Genomic DNA, 15,000 nt, shown 5'->3' with positions numbered 1-15,000 from the left:
GATCACTCGTCATCACAACCAAAATCACATTATGATCACTCACTCCCCAATCATGCTTAACACTCCATTCAAACCTGCACCCCACACACACATCATTCACAATCGTCACATCTATATCACTCTCACCCCTCATACCCGAAAACGTATAATATTCACTCGGCTCATTCAACACAGACATCCCATTCGCCAAGATCCATTCCTCTAACACCTCCCCACGCATCTCACTCACCCGTGACCGGCCACCGCCCTTGCTAAACCACAAGGGCGAAACAGCGTTCGCATCCATCCCAACTAACACACACTTGCCCCTCGCAAAATTCCGCACCCCATCCATATACGCCAAATACGGCTCGATGTCCTGCCCATACTGGCAGTACATCGACACAACATACATCTCCCCAAAATCCCCTTTCAACCAAACACAGACACCCCACTCATTCGTACACTCTCTCACACACATAACCTCCAACCGCGCATCATTCACAACTATAGCAGCTCTAACCACTCCACCCTCACACACATACACATCCATACCAAGCGGCAAACCTCTCACCCTCCCATCCATAAAATACGGTTCCTGCAATAGTGCAACACTCACACCACGCTCACTTACAACCTTACCCAAATCACACATTACCGCATACGCTCTCTGACAATTACACTGCACTATATTAAGTCCCGTATTAGCCATTGCTAATTCTCTGTCTCTCTCTATCTAACATTCTCAAATACTCCGGGCACTCCTCAGACACAACCGCGTGATCACACCTCATACCCCTAATCTTGCAGTTACGACACACCACATCCTTCTTACAACTACCTCTCAAATGTCCAGTCTCACCACACCGCTGACACAATCTCTCAGTCACACTACACTCACGCATCATGTGCCCAAAAGCATAACACTTATGACATCTCAGCACACTCAAGAACTCTCTCACCTTACACGCATGCCATTTCACATACACACGTCCCTCCTTACACAGTACATCCCTCACCTTCCCACTCACCTCCATAATCACATTCCCAACACTCACATTCTTCCTATTCACCCTACTCAATATTCTCACCCGCTCCCTAAATTCACTCTCACTAACACTACCCTTAATATTCTTCTCATACATTTCATTCATGAACTCCTGACTCGCCATCTCATTCGGCACATCATACACAATCACCTTAGGACCTATCTTCCTAGGCAATTCCACTTTCAAACCAATTTCATCAAACTTCTTACATTCACGCACCGACTTCAAATCACTCTCACTCGCCGTCTCAATCGCTATACCACCCGCTCTGATCTTCCTCACCGCTTTCACACGCACATTCAACACACCACTCACCTCACGCATCACTTTCTCCTTCACCTGCTCACTCGTCGCTTTCACCGTCGCATCCTTAGGCCTAACGACCACCGCATACGACTTCGCATTCGACCGCACACTCTCCGACTTACTCACACCAGACATACCAGGCACACCTCTCACCACACTAGTACCAGCCACACTCGCATAACTCCCACCACCCTTCCCACTCATTCCACTCATCCCCATACTCATAAGCCTCTCGCACTCATCCAATCTTCCTTGCAGCCTCTCATTCTTATTCATCAGCCTAATCAGTTGCTCCTCATATTCACTCACAGCACTCAAAATAACCTGACTCGCAGCCTTGGACACTCTATTAGAATCAACAAACACAAACGCACGCAACCTCAACCCAATCATTCTCATCCTCGCCACATCATCATCCACATCCTCACCCACACTTTCCACTCCGCCTTCCCTAACATCCCTCATATCCTTCCTCCGCTTCCCCAACACCGGACTCCTCTCCCCACTACACACTGAAGAGGCCCTGGACCTAGCATAACCAGACCCAGATGCCCCCATCCCCACATCCACACACTCCTCCATCCGACTCTCCTTCTCGTCATTCCCCCCCTTATCCCCAGAAGAACAATTATCCATATAGTTCCCACGAGCAGGGACGAACTAAAAGTCACTTCCCGGGTGACGCCCTTTCCGAGAAGAAGGCTCGATACTCAGGAGATCGCCAGGTGTCCTGAGGTGACCGCTAGGGATTGAAGCTACCCCTCCAATCATGCATCCCATCACCGCGCATCATAGCTTGGGATTCGGGGGTAATTTACAGAGTTACCATCCTCACGGTCCAGGCGGTTAAGCCAAGACCCCCGGCCCGACCTGCCATCGCGTACCATTCGCAAAACCTAAAAGGAATTGCGAACGGGTCGTCGCGACGACCAACAGGGGGTTACGGTGTGTGTATGACTCAGGTACCCCGGGTTCGTTAAGCCCGTACTGCAGCTGAATGGCTGACAGCCCCTGGGGGGAGTAGATAGGGACATGTAGTGTGTAGCCGTTATTCTGTCCAAGCGCGTTGCCACTTGGGGACTTTGCTGTACCTCAGACCGAAGGTCTATACCAGCAACTACATTTTGCCTGATGTTCGGGCATCTACTTTTCACGCGTCGTTATGCGTTTGGAGGCTAACGACGTCGAAACCTGCTGCCACCTCGAGTCCAACCCAATCCAGGAACGCTTGCCGAAGCAAGCGGGGCTTGTATCCCGGCCCGAGGAGGTCATTGCCGAAGCACATGACCTAGCATCCGTTCGAGTACATTTTCAAGCATGGTTATTGGAGAGAATCCGCAGACTTCTCTCGTTCTGTTACGTAGCGTAATGCGTTCAATGGCGGTTTTGGTTTCGCCCTGCTTTCGTAAGTAGTACCGAGCGCGTATATGTCCGGAACTCCCTGTATAGGTCTTGTTTTACAAGATCGGCTTCGGTCACCGGCCACGGATGGCCAGCTTCTTCAGCCGCTTGTCTCAGGAGTTCTCGCGCGTCTCGGTACCTCCGGCACTCGAATAGGACGTGGTCTGGTGTTTCCACTTGGCCACAGTCGCAATTCTCGTGCGGTACTAAAGCAAATTCCTTGAGCTTGGCTCGGAAATCTCCGTGCCCGCTTAGGAATTGTACTACGTAGTGATCCAAGATCACCCAGCTTGCATTGAGACGGTCAGATACATCAGAGAAGTAGCGGTAGGTGACCCTTCCTTTCTCCGATGACGACCATCTCGTTTGCCACATATTGAGAAGTTCCGCTCGCACCAAGGCTTTCGCCTGAGCAGCGGTTACTTCTCCAGCCGCCAAATCGGCTCGACTTATTCGACAATTTCCGACTTCGATATTGATTTGTCTTCTAATCTGGTATGCACACGCGCGCTCCACTAACACCAAGTCTATCGGCATCGTCCCGGCGATCACAGTGATCGCGTCGGTAGATACCGTGCGATAGGCCTTGGTGACGGCGAGCAAAACATGTCTCTGCGCCCTGGCAAGTTTAGTTCTTGTCACAGAGGTGAGCATGTCTACCCATCCGGCGGCGGCGTATGTCGTGATCGGGACGAAGAGACCTTTGTACAAAGTACGCATGGTTCTGTGTCCCAATCCCCAGTTTGATCGAGCAAGTCTTGCTAGCGTATAAAACGTTCGCATGACTTTGGCATTCAAGTATTCGACGTGGGATCTTACTCCCATTCGCGCATCGATGTGAACACCCAAGTACCTTATGGTTTGCTTGAGTGCCACACTTCTCCCGTTTATCCTTATCACAGGAGGTCGTTCTCTATCCAGATTTCCTTTCAAGAGAATCATCTCGGTCTTAGTCGCGGATAGTGTAAGTTTCTGCGTGGCGCACCACTCAGAAATTGTATCCGCGACTCTTTGCCCTCTTTGCTGCAACTGATTCCTCGAGTTTCCGTAGAATACCACGAGTAAGTCGTCAGCGTAGGCTATTGGCTCGCAAGCCAGGTGTTCGTTTGATAGGAGCTGTAGAACTTCGTCAAAGACTAGGTTCCAACAGCTCGGACCGAGTATCGACCCCTGAGGGCAGCCCTTGGTGACTTGCTTACGCACATTACCGTGTTTGGAAACTATTGTAACCATACGGTCAGCGAAGTAGTCGACCATGAGTCGATAAAGATTTCGGGGACATCCCCGGCGTTTCAGCTTCTGAAGTATGCTTGGCCACCAAACATTATCAAAAGCTCCGGCGATGTCGAAGGAGAGACCCATCACATATCGTTCCTCTCGCTGGGATATCAATTCCCTGAGCTTCACCACGGCGTCTTCCGTGGATCGTCCAGGCCTGAATCCATATTGCCGATCGGAACTATGTTCTGGGTTTAGGAATATGTTACTCATTCGGTTAAGCATTAGTCTCTCTAATACTTTGCCTAAGATGGAAAGTAGGCATATCGGTCTATACGACTTGACGTCCGTTGGTGGTTTATCGGGCCCTTTCAAGATTGCTCTGATCGAGCCGATTTTCCACCTAACGGGGAAGACCCCGTGCGCTAGACACCCGTTGTAGAGTCGAAGTAGAGCACTATGGATGGATCCATAAGCACATTTAACCACCTCGGCCTCTACACGGTCCAGCCCAGGGCATTTGCCTCGCTTTAAGCGCGATACTGCAGCTCCGAGCTCATTCCTCGTGAAGACTGGACAGTCTTCAGTCGGCGGATCGGTTGCAGCATCAGCTCTGGTGTTTGCTTGCTCCGGCGTTTCATCCGTGGACGAGTCGTCCGGGATTAGCGCCTGTAGGAGCTGCGAGGCAGTCGATTCCCAGTCAGTCGTATATCCTTCCGGCGTTCGAATGTTTGAGACCGCAGTCTCAACACAGAGTTTCTTTTGGGCGATCTTGTAAACAAGTCCCCATGGCTCTTTATTCCCCTGCTCCGTCACAAAGTTCTGCCAGCTTTGTGCTTTCGCAGCGCGCACTGCGGCTGTGTAGGCGAGTCTAGATGTTCGATACTCAGCCTGCTTTGCCGCTCTCTCCTCCGAGTTCCTCTCGCGCTGAAAGGCTCGTCTAAGTCGATAGACTCGCGCTTTCATTCTCGTCAAATTTTCCGTCCACCATGGGACGGACTTCGAATGCCACTTCTTGGGGCGCATTGAGGCATTGCACGCATCGATGATCGATTTCTCGACCTCTTGTGCTAGGTGTTCGACTTCCCTGCGGCAACCAGTGCCGAGGGGTAATTGCCTCGCGCCTTCAAGAAGAACTTGATCAAATCGCTCCCAGTTCGCATGCAACGTGCGGAATCGAGGCTGTGGGCTTCGATTCTCATTCACGTCCGTGAACTGTAAGACAAAATCAATGAGTCGGTGGTCACTGGAGGTCCAATCCTCGTGAACCGTCCAGTTTCGCACAATTGTCGCCATGTCTGGAGTCGATAATGTGACATCGATCCATGACTCACCGGCAGGGCTGGAGTATGTAGGAATACTCCCAGCCTCGTTCAAAATCGTCAAGTCGTGTAATGCGATAAACTCTTCGAGTTTCTCGCCTCGCGTGTCCGGTCGAGCGCTTTCTCCCCCCCAAAGGTGGGATTTGGCATTGACGTCCGCGGCTATCACGACTCGACGGTGTTGGAGAGCATCAAGTGTCCTCTCCAAGCGTGCCAGACTTGGTTCAATGTCTTCCGAGCATTGAAAGTACTGGCTAACGAGGTAGAAACTACCGAAGGGTCCGCTAATGCAAACGCAGGAGGTGTGAGTATCACACAGCTGTGTGATTTTTACCACCGAGATGTCCGGGTTTCTGACCACTATTGCGGCCATAGCCCGTTCATTCTCGGCAATCACCTTCGCCGTGAGCCCAAAGCCTGGAATCTGTCCCTGAAATTGGTAAGGTTCCTGCATGAGCAACACGTCGATCTCCTTTGCGTGCATTAGCTCGCTCACCTCACCATGAACAATTAGCGCACGCCGCATATTATGCTGCGCGATGCGCAATTGCCTTAGAGGATTCTCCGGGTCGTTTCTATCCATAATTCGTACGAGATACTGCTAGGTCTAAAGCTGCCTTATAGGCAGGGCAGTTTTTGTCTCGCGACTTATGGTTGTGCTGCTTGCCTCTTGATTTACAGTTCGAGCAAGTCGGGGACTTACTCTTCGCCGTACAAGAGGCAATGGTATGCCCTTCTTCGGAGCAGTGACCGCAAACCTCGCTTTTTGCTTTACAATGTTTGGCCATGTGGCCAAACATTTGACACTTAAAGCAGCGTGTAACAGAGACATAGTCCTGCACTCTGCATGCGGACCAGCCCAGGTACACTCTGCCCATGCTCTTCAGCCGCTGGCGAACCAGCGGACTGACTTCCATGACCCAGTTGGCAGTGTCCTTTTCCTTCGGGCCGGTTGCAAACCGGACCTTCAGATTGGACGACACATCCCCCTGGGTCATATCGCTGAGGTTTTGCTTCCAGATACTGGAAGAAACCTCCTCTTTCCTCATCGACTTGGGAACGTCATACACTATAAGTGTAGGGTTCCTCAAGGTCGGTAGAGTAGCTGAAAGTCCCACCTCTTTCAGCTTCGCGCAGTTGACGAAGGCCTTTAGATCCTCCTTGCGTTCAGTCTCGACGGCTATGCCACCGGAGTGGATGCGTCGGACGGACCTCACGCGGATCTTGGCTTTCGCCGGCTTGACCAGTGACAGAACAGTTTGTTTGGTCACGTCGCTGTTCTGTCCTTTCCCTTTCGGCGGGAAAATACGCACCACATGTCGTGGTGGTTTTACCGCTTCCGGGGAAACTCGATTGGCGTCAACCTTTACCGCTTGCGCGTAGGTTGTTGCCGCACGAACTGGTGCGGGTTTCGCAGTCGGACGGGAACCCGTCGTCTGCGAAACCGTCGGGGCAACCCTCTCTGCGATCCTCTGGGAGGCTCTCACCTCTTGCCGGATCGCCGCGAGCTGTCCTTTTAGGAAAGAGTTCTGCACGAGAACCTCCTGGACTAGCTCGTAGAGAGCTGCCGCGTTGCCAACGATCAAGGCTCCGGTTTCCTTGCTGAGCCTGGATTCTTTTCCAAGACAGCTGGTCCGGATACCCTTGAACAGTTTCGAGGCCTCTCCACTAATTTTGTCGAGAGGCCTGTTCGAAGGACCAGGTGTCGCCTCCGCCGACACCTTTCCTGGCATATTCTCGCCGCTTTTCCGGGCTTTCTCTGCCCTCTGCGGCTGCTCCTTCTTGACGACGGTTATCCAACCGTCGTCGTCGACTTTCTGGCCCTTTCCTCCGTCCGAAGACGTGGCGTTGCCTTCAGAAGTTGCCTTCGGCTTTTTGGCCTCCGGCTTCTTCGGTGGTGGAGTTGTACGGGGTGGTGTCCCCGATCCGTCCTTCTTGACATCCTTTTTGATCGCAGGGGATGTCTCACCTGCCGGCTTTGGTGGTGTTGTAGCCGTCTTCCGCGTCGAGGGTCTGGTGCAGGGGGGCGTTTTAGCGCCCTTACCCACTTCAACCTCCTTCGCCTTTTTCTGGGGTGGTGAAACCACCCCAGCTCTCTTACTCACCGCCGTCGTTCTGCCGGGAGCAGCGACAGCGGCCTCCTTCACTCCCTTTTCCCCCTTGCGGGGTACTAAGGCGTCTATTTTAGCAATTTTGACTTTAGGATCCATACTTGCTAGTAGTTCTTTTCGTCCCGGAGTGTGTCCCGGCCTCCATGGACCCTCAAATGGAACCCGGCTCCGCCTGGGTTAGGACTTGCACCCGGGATATAGTCCGCGAACAAAGGCCGACCGGGCTTTCCCCGGACTCCTAGGTTCACTTCCTCGCCCAATAGAACCCACGAATGGTGTTCCGAGCCGATTGACTAGGCACAGGGCTGCTTTTCTCGCCTAGCCGCCTGTCTAGACGAAGCAGAGGCCAAAGGTACGTGTTGGGCAGCTACACTCCCGCAGGAGAGAGGGCCCTCAGATCCCAGGATCCTCCTTTCCGCCGACACAGGTCGCCACGCACGGCAAACACGTGGGGAACAAACCTCAAGCAGATGTTCCCTCTGCTTCGCTACGCCCGGTTTCTGCTCCCTGTTTTTGCAGGGAACCCGCTGCGTAACTGGGACATGACCTCGGGCATCATGTCCCTGTAGCATTAGCTCCAAAACGTGGGACTCGTCCTTAGCACGACTAGTAGAACTCACTTTGCCATCATCAACTATGCTCTTGACGCTTCAGCGTCCTTTTGCCATCGCCAACGACGGGAGCTGCTGTCAGCAGCGCGACGACGGTCTTACATGTATAAATACATGTTGTCTTTCGTCGTTGGCGTGCCTTTCAGTGTTTTCGTCATACGCTGCATATCCTTCCTATATGCAGCGTCCGTATGGCAAGGACTCCGAGTCTGACAGAGCCGTACACCACCGGTTTACAGCTCGGAGTTGAGCTGGTCTAGGCGGAGTCTTCTAATGGCCAGGGGAGCGATCCACGTTTCGAGGCCCGTCTCCCTACCTAGGATACTAGCGTGGTTTCCCAGCCGACACCTTCAGGCAGTAGGGAGCAGCTCAGCTACTTCTACGGTGGCCTCCTTCCGTCATTCGTCTGGCATTACGACGTCTGCCACCAGATGTTTTGGTGTGCTGGGTTCTGCCAAGCCCAGCGGCGTATTGCTTTTCCCAGCGGCGTATTGCTTTTGGGGACGCATACAGACGTCGTTTCGTGTCTCTTTCTGGTCTTTTTACTTTGCTCAACGTGAAAAGGGGGCATATAGCCCCCTTTTTGATTTCTGGTGTCAGGATCGCCTCCTCGGAAAAGCATTAAAGCAAAAAGGGGGCTTATAGCCCCCTGGTATGAGTTAGGTCTTTCTTGGAGAAGCTCTAGGTGTTCGAGTAGGAACTTCGAAGAGTTCCTTAAAGTGAAAAAGGGGCATATAGCCCCTTTTTTGTACAATATACGCCTTCTCCAATAAGCCTTAACGTGAAATGGGGGCCGAAGCCCCCAGGTGTTAAGTATACGCTAGTCATAATGCTTCCCCATCTCTCTTTGCTTTCCTGACACCACTCTTTTCTGACATCTCTGTGTTTGCACAGTACGAATGACGGATCACGTCTTGCTCGGGAAGGTGGGGTCGCTACTCCCATACGGTGTGCCCCTGCACCGCCCCTGCCGAAACCAGAGCCCCGTTGGCCGGCATAAATGCCGTTTGCAGCGTCCACCGCGTGGAGGAGGGGTTGGCACATGCGATCCTGGTGCCGTATAGCAAGCTATACGCCCGGACGGCTTCTAGACGCCAGTAGATAGGGACATGTAGTGTGTAGCCGTTATTCTGTCCAAGCGCGTTGCCACTTGGGGACTTTGCTGTACCTCAGACCGAAGGTCTATACCAGCAACTACATTTTGCCTGATGTTCGGGCATCTACTTTTCACGCGTCGTTATGCGTTTGGAGGCTAACGACGTCGAAACCTGCTGCCACCTCGAGTCCAACCCAATCCAGGAACGCTTGCCGAAGCAAGCGGGGCTTGTATCCCGGCCCGAGGAGGTCATTGCCGAAGCACATGACCTAGCATCCGTTCGAGTACATTTTCAAGCATGGTTATTGGAGAGAATCCGCAGACTTCTCTCGTTCTGTTACGTAGCGTAATGCGTTCAATGGCGGTTTTGGTTTCGCCCTGCTTTCGTAAGTAGTACCGAGCGCGTATATGTCCGGAACTCCCTGTATAGGTCTTGTTTTACAAGATCGGCTTCGGTCACCGGCCACGGGTGGCCAGCTTCTTCAGCCGCTTGTCTCAGGAGTTCTCGCGCGTCTCGGTACCTCTGGCACTCGAATAGGACGTGGTTTGGTGTTTCCACTTGGCCACAGTCGCAATTCTCGTACGGTACTAAAGCAAATTCCTTGAGCTTGGCTCGGAAATCTCCGTGCCCGCTTAGAAATTGTACTACGTAGTGATCCAAGATCACCCAGCTTGCATTGAGACGGTCAGATACATCAGAGAAGTAGCGGTAGGTGACCCTACCTTTCTCCGATGACGACCATCTCGTTTGCCACATATTGAGAAGTTCCGCTCGCACCAAGGCTTTCGCCTGAGCAGCGGTTACTTCTCCAGCCGCCAAATCGGCTCGACTTATTCGACAATTTCCGACTTCGATATTGATTTGTCTTCTAATCTGGTATGCACACGCGCGCTCCACTAACACCAAGTCTATCGGCATCGTCCCGGCGATCACAGTGATCGCGTCGGTAGATACCGTACGATAGGCCTTGGTGACGGCGAGCAAAACATGTCTCTGCGCCCTGGCAAGTTTAGTTCTTGTCACAGAGGTGAGCATGTCTACCCATCCGGCGGCGGCGTATGTCGTGATCGGGACGAAGAGACCTTTGTACAAAGTACGCATGGTTCTGTGTCCCAATCCCCAGTTTGATCGAGCAAGTCTTGCTAGCGTATAAAACGTTCGCATGACTTTGGCATTCAAGTATTCGACGTGGGATCTTACTCCCATTCGCGCATCGATGTGAACACCCAAGTACCTTATGGTTTGCTTGAGTGCCACACTTCTCCCGTTTATCCTTATCACAGGAGGTCGTTCTCTATCCAGATTTCCTTTCAAGAGAATCATCTCGGTCTTAGTCGCGGATAGTGTAAGTTTCTGCGTGGCGCACCACTCAGAAATTGTATCCGCGACTCTTTGCCCTCTTTGCTGCAACTGATTCCTCGAGTTTCCGTAGAATACCACGAGTAAGTCGTCAGCGTAGGCTATTGGCTCGCAAGCCAGGTGTTCGTTTGATAGGAGCTGTAGAACTTCGTCAAAGACTAGGTTCCAACAGCTCGGACCGAGTATCGACCCCTGCGGGCAGCCCTTGGTGACTTGCTTACGCACATTACCGTGTTTGGAAACTATTGTAACCGTACGGTCAGCGAAGTAGTCGACCATGAGTCGATAAAGATTTCGGGGACATCCCCGGCGTTTCAGCTTCTGAAGTATGCTTGGCCACCAAACATTATCAAAAGCTCCGGCGATGTCGAAGGAGAGACCCATCACATATCGTTCCTCTCGCTGGGATATCAATTCCCTGAGCTTCACCACGGCGTCTTCCGTGGATCGTCCAGGCCTGAATCCATATTGCCGATCGGAACTATGTTCTGGGTTTAGGAATATATTACTCATTCGATTAAGCATTAGTCGTTCTAACACTTTGCCTAAGATGGAGAGTAGGCATATCGGTCTATACGACTTGACATCCGTTGGTGGTTTATCGGGCCCTTTCAAGATTGCTCTGATCGAGCCGATTTTCCACCTAACGGGGAAGACCCCGTGCGCTAGACACCCGTTGTAGAGTCGAAGTAGAGCACTATGGATGGATCCATAAGCACATTTAACCACCTCGGCCTCTATACGGTCCAGCCCAGGGCATTTGCCTCGCTTTAAGCGCGATACTGCAGCTCCGAGCTCATTCCTCGTGAAGACTGGACAGTCTTCAGTCGGCGGATCGGTTGCAGCATCAGCTCTGGTGTTTGCTTGCTCCGGCGTTTCATCCGTGGACGAGTCGTCCGGGATTAGCGCCTGTAGGAGCTGCGAGGCAGTCGATTCCCAGTCAGTCGTATATCCTTCCGGCGTTCGAATGTTTGAGACCGCAGTCTCAACACAGAGTTTCTTTTGGGCGATCTTGTAAACAAGTCCCCATGGCTCTTTATTCCCCTGCTCCGTCACAAAGTTCTGCCAGCTTTGTGCTTTTGCAGCGCGCACTGCGGCTGTGTAGGCGAGTCTAGATGTTCGATACTCAGCCTGCTTTGCCGCTCTCTCCTCCGAGTTCCTCTCGCGCTGAAAGGCTCGTCTAAGTCGATAGACTCGCGCTTTCATTCTCGTCAAATTTTCCGTCCACCATGGGACGGACTTCGAATGCCACTTCTTGGGGCGCATTGAGGCATTGCACGCATCGATGATCGATTTCTCGACCTCTTGTGCTAGGTGTTCGACTTCCCTGCGGCAACCAGTGCCGAGGGGTAATTGCCTCGCGCCTTCAAGAAGAACTTGATCAAATCGCTCCCAGTTCGCATGCAACGTGCGGAATCGAGGCTGTGGGCTTCGATTCTCATTCACGTCCGTGAACTGTAAGACAAAATCAATGAGTCGGTGGTCACTGGAGGTCCAATCCTCGTGAACCGTCCAGTTTCGCACAATTGTCGCCATGTCTGGAGTCGATAATGTGACATCGATCCATGACTCACCGGCAGGGCTGGAGTATGTAGGAATACTCCCAGCCTCGTTCAAAATCGTCAAGTCGTGTAATGCGATAAACTCTTCGAGTTTCTCGCCTCGCGTGTCCGGTCGAACGCTTTCTCCCCCCCAAAGGTGGGATTTGGCATTGACGTCCGCGGCTATCACGACTCGACGGTGTTGGAGAGCATCGAGTGTCCTCTCCAAGCGTGCCAGACTTGGTTCAATGTCTTCCGAGCATTGAAAGTACTGGCTAACGAGGTAGAAACTACCGAAGGGTCCGCTAATGCAAACGCAGGAGGTGTGAGTATCACACAGCTGTGTGATTTTTACCACCGAGATGTCCGGGTTTCTGACCACTATTGCGGCCATAGCCCGTTCATTCTCGGCGATCACCTTCGCCGTGAGCCCAAAGCCTGGAATCTGTCCCTGAAATTGGTAAGGTTCCTGCATGAGCAACACGTCGATCTCCTTTGCGTGCATTAGCTCGCTCACCTCACCATGAACAATTAGCGCACGCCGCATATTATGCTGCGCGATGCGCAATTGCCTTAGAGGATTCTCCGGGTCGTGTCTATCCATAATTCGTACGAGATACTGCTAGATCGAGTGCTGCCTGATAGGCAGGGCAGTTCTTGTCTCGTGACTTATGGTCGTGCTTCTTGCCTCTTGCTTTACAGTTCGAGCAAGTTGGGGACTTACTCTTCGCTGTACAAGAGGCAATGGTATGCCCTTCTTCGGAGCAGTGACCGCAAACCTCGTTCTGCGCTTTACAATGTTTGGCCATGTGGCCAAACATTTGACACTTAAAGCATCGTGTAACAGAGACATAGTCCTGCACTCTGCATGCGGACCAGCCCAGGTACACTCTGCCCATGCTCTTCAGCCGCTGGCGAACCTGCGGACTGACTTCCATGACCCAGTTGGCAGTGTCCTTTTCCTTCGGGCCGGTTGCAAACCGGACCTTCAGGTTGGACGACACATCCCCCTGGGTCATATCGCTGAGGTTTTGCTTCCAGATGCTGGAAGAAACCTCCTCTTTCCTCATCGACTTGGGAACGTCGTACACTATAAGTGTAGGGTTCCTCAAAGTCGGTAGAGTAGCTGAAAGTCCTACTTCTTTCAGCTTCGCGCAGTTGACGAAGGCCTTCAGATCCTCCTTGCGCTCGGTCTCGACGGCTATGCCACCGGAGTGGATGCGTCGGACAGACCTAACGCGGATCTTGGCTTTCGCCGGCTTAACCAGTGACAGAACAGTTTGTTTGGTGACTTCACTGTTCTGTCCTTTCCCTTTCTGCGGGAAAATACGCACCACATGTCGTGGTGGTTTAACCGCTTCCGGGGAAACTCGATTGGCGTCGACCTTTACCGCTTGCGCGTAGGTCGTCGCCGCACGAACTGGTGCGGGTTTCGCAGTCGGACGGGAACCCGTCGTCTGTGAAACCGTCGGGGCAACCCTCTCCGCGATCCTCTGGGAGGCTCTCACCTCTTGCCGGATCGCCGCGAGCTGTCCTTTTAAGAAGGAGTTCTGGATAAGAACTTCCTGGACTAGCTCGTAGAGAGCTGCCGCGTTGCCAACGATCAAGGCTCCGGTTTCCTTGCTGAGCCTGGATTCTTTTCCAAGACAGCTGGTCCGGATACCCTTGAACAGTTTCGAGGCCTCTCCACTAATTTTGTCGAGAGGCCTGTTCGAAGGACCAGGTGCCGCCTCCGCCGACACCTTTCCTGGCATTTTCTCCCCGCTTTTTTGGGCTTTCTCGGCCCTTTGCGGTTTCTCCTTCTTAACGACGGTTACCCAACCGTTGTTATCTACTTCATGGCCCTTTCCTCCGTCCGAAGACGTGGCGTTGCCTTCAGAAGTTGCCTTCGGCTTTTTGGCCTCCGGCTTCTTCGGTGGTGGAGTTGTACGGGGTGGTGTCCCCGATCCGTCCTTCTTGACATCCTTTTTGATCGCAGGGGATGTCTCACCTGCCGGCTTTGGTGGTGTTGTAGCCGTCTTCCGCGTCGAGGGTCTGGTGCAGGGGGGCGTTTTAGCGCCCTTACCCACTTCAACCTCCTTCGCCTTTTTCTGGGGTGGTGAAACCACCCCAGCTCTCTTACTCACCGCCGTCGTTCTGCCGGGAGCAGCGACAGCGGCCTCCTTCGCTCCCTTTTCCCCCTTGCGGGGTACTAAGGCGTCTATTTTAGCAATTTTGATTTTAGGATCCATACTTGCTAGTGGTTCTTTTCGTCCCGGAGTGTGTCCCGGCCTCCATGGACCCTCAAATGGAACCCGGCTCCGCCTGGGTTAGGACTTGCACCCGGGATATAGTCCGCGAACAAAGGCCGACCGGGCTTTCCCCGGACTCCTAGGTTCACTTCCTCGCCCAATAGAACCCACGAATGGTGTTCCGAGCCGATTGACTAGGCACAGGGCTGCTTTTCTCGCCTAGCCGCCTGTCTAGACGAAGCAGAGGCCAAAGGTACGTGTTGGGCAGCTACACTCCCGCAGGAGAGAGGGCCCTCAGATCCCAGGATCCTCCTTTCCGCCGACACAGGTCGCCACGCACGGCAAACACGTGGGGAACAAACCTCAAGCAGATGTTCCCTCTGCTTCGCTACGCCCGGTTTCTGCTCCCTGTTTTTGCAGGGAACCCGCTGCGTAACTAGGACATGACCTCGGGCATCATGTCCCTGTAGCATTAGCTCCAAAACGTGGGACTCGTCCTTAGCACGACTAGTAGAACTCACTTTGCCATCATTAACTATGCTCTTGACGCTTCAGCGTCCTTTTGCCATCGCCAACGACGGGAGCTGCTGTCAGCAGCGCGACGACGGTCTTACATGTATAAATACATGTTGTCTTTCGTCGTTGGCGTACCTTTCAGTGTTTTCGTCATACGCTGCATATAGGGACAGTGGGAATCTCGTTAATCCATTCATGCGCGTCACTAATTAGATGACGAGGCATTTGGCTACCTTAAGAGAGTCATAGTTACTCCCGC

The 15,000-nt window shown here is 52.8% G+C and overlaps 1 pseudogene; it reads right to left on the bottom strand.

Moving 5' to 3' along the window:
- Positions 1-14,837: 14,837 nt before the first annotated feature.
- The window catches only part of LOC143350952 (large subunit ribosomal RNA), a 3,162-nt pseudogene continuing 2,999 nt past the window's right edge, over positions 14,838-15,000 (bottom strand).

Source organism: Colletes latitarsis, unplaced genomic scaffold (assembly GCF_051014445.1).
Source record: "Colletes latitarsis isolate SP2378_abdomen unplaced genomic scaffold, iyColLati1 scaffold0047, whole genome shotgun sequence".
NCBI classification, from domain to species: domain Eukaryota; kingdom Metazoa; phylum Arthropoda; class Insecta; order Hymenoptera; family Colletidae; genus Colletes; species Colletes latitarsis.
The sequence above is the reverse complement of the archived record's forward strand: the minus strand, read 5'-3'. Positions and strand labels throughout refer to the sequence as shown.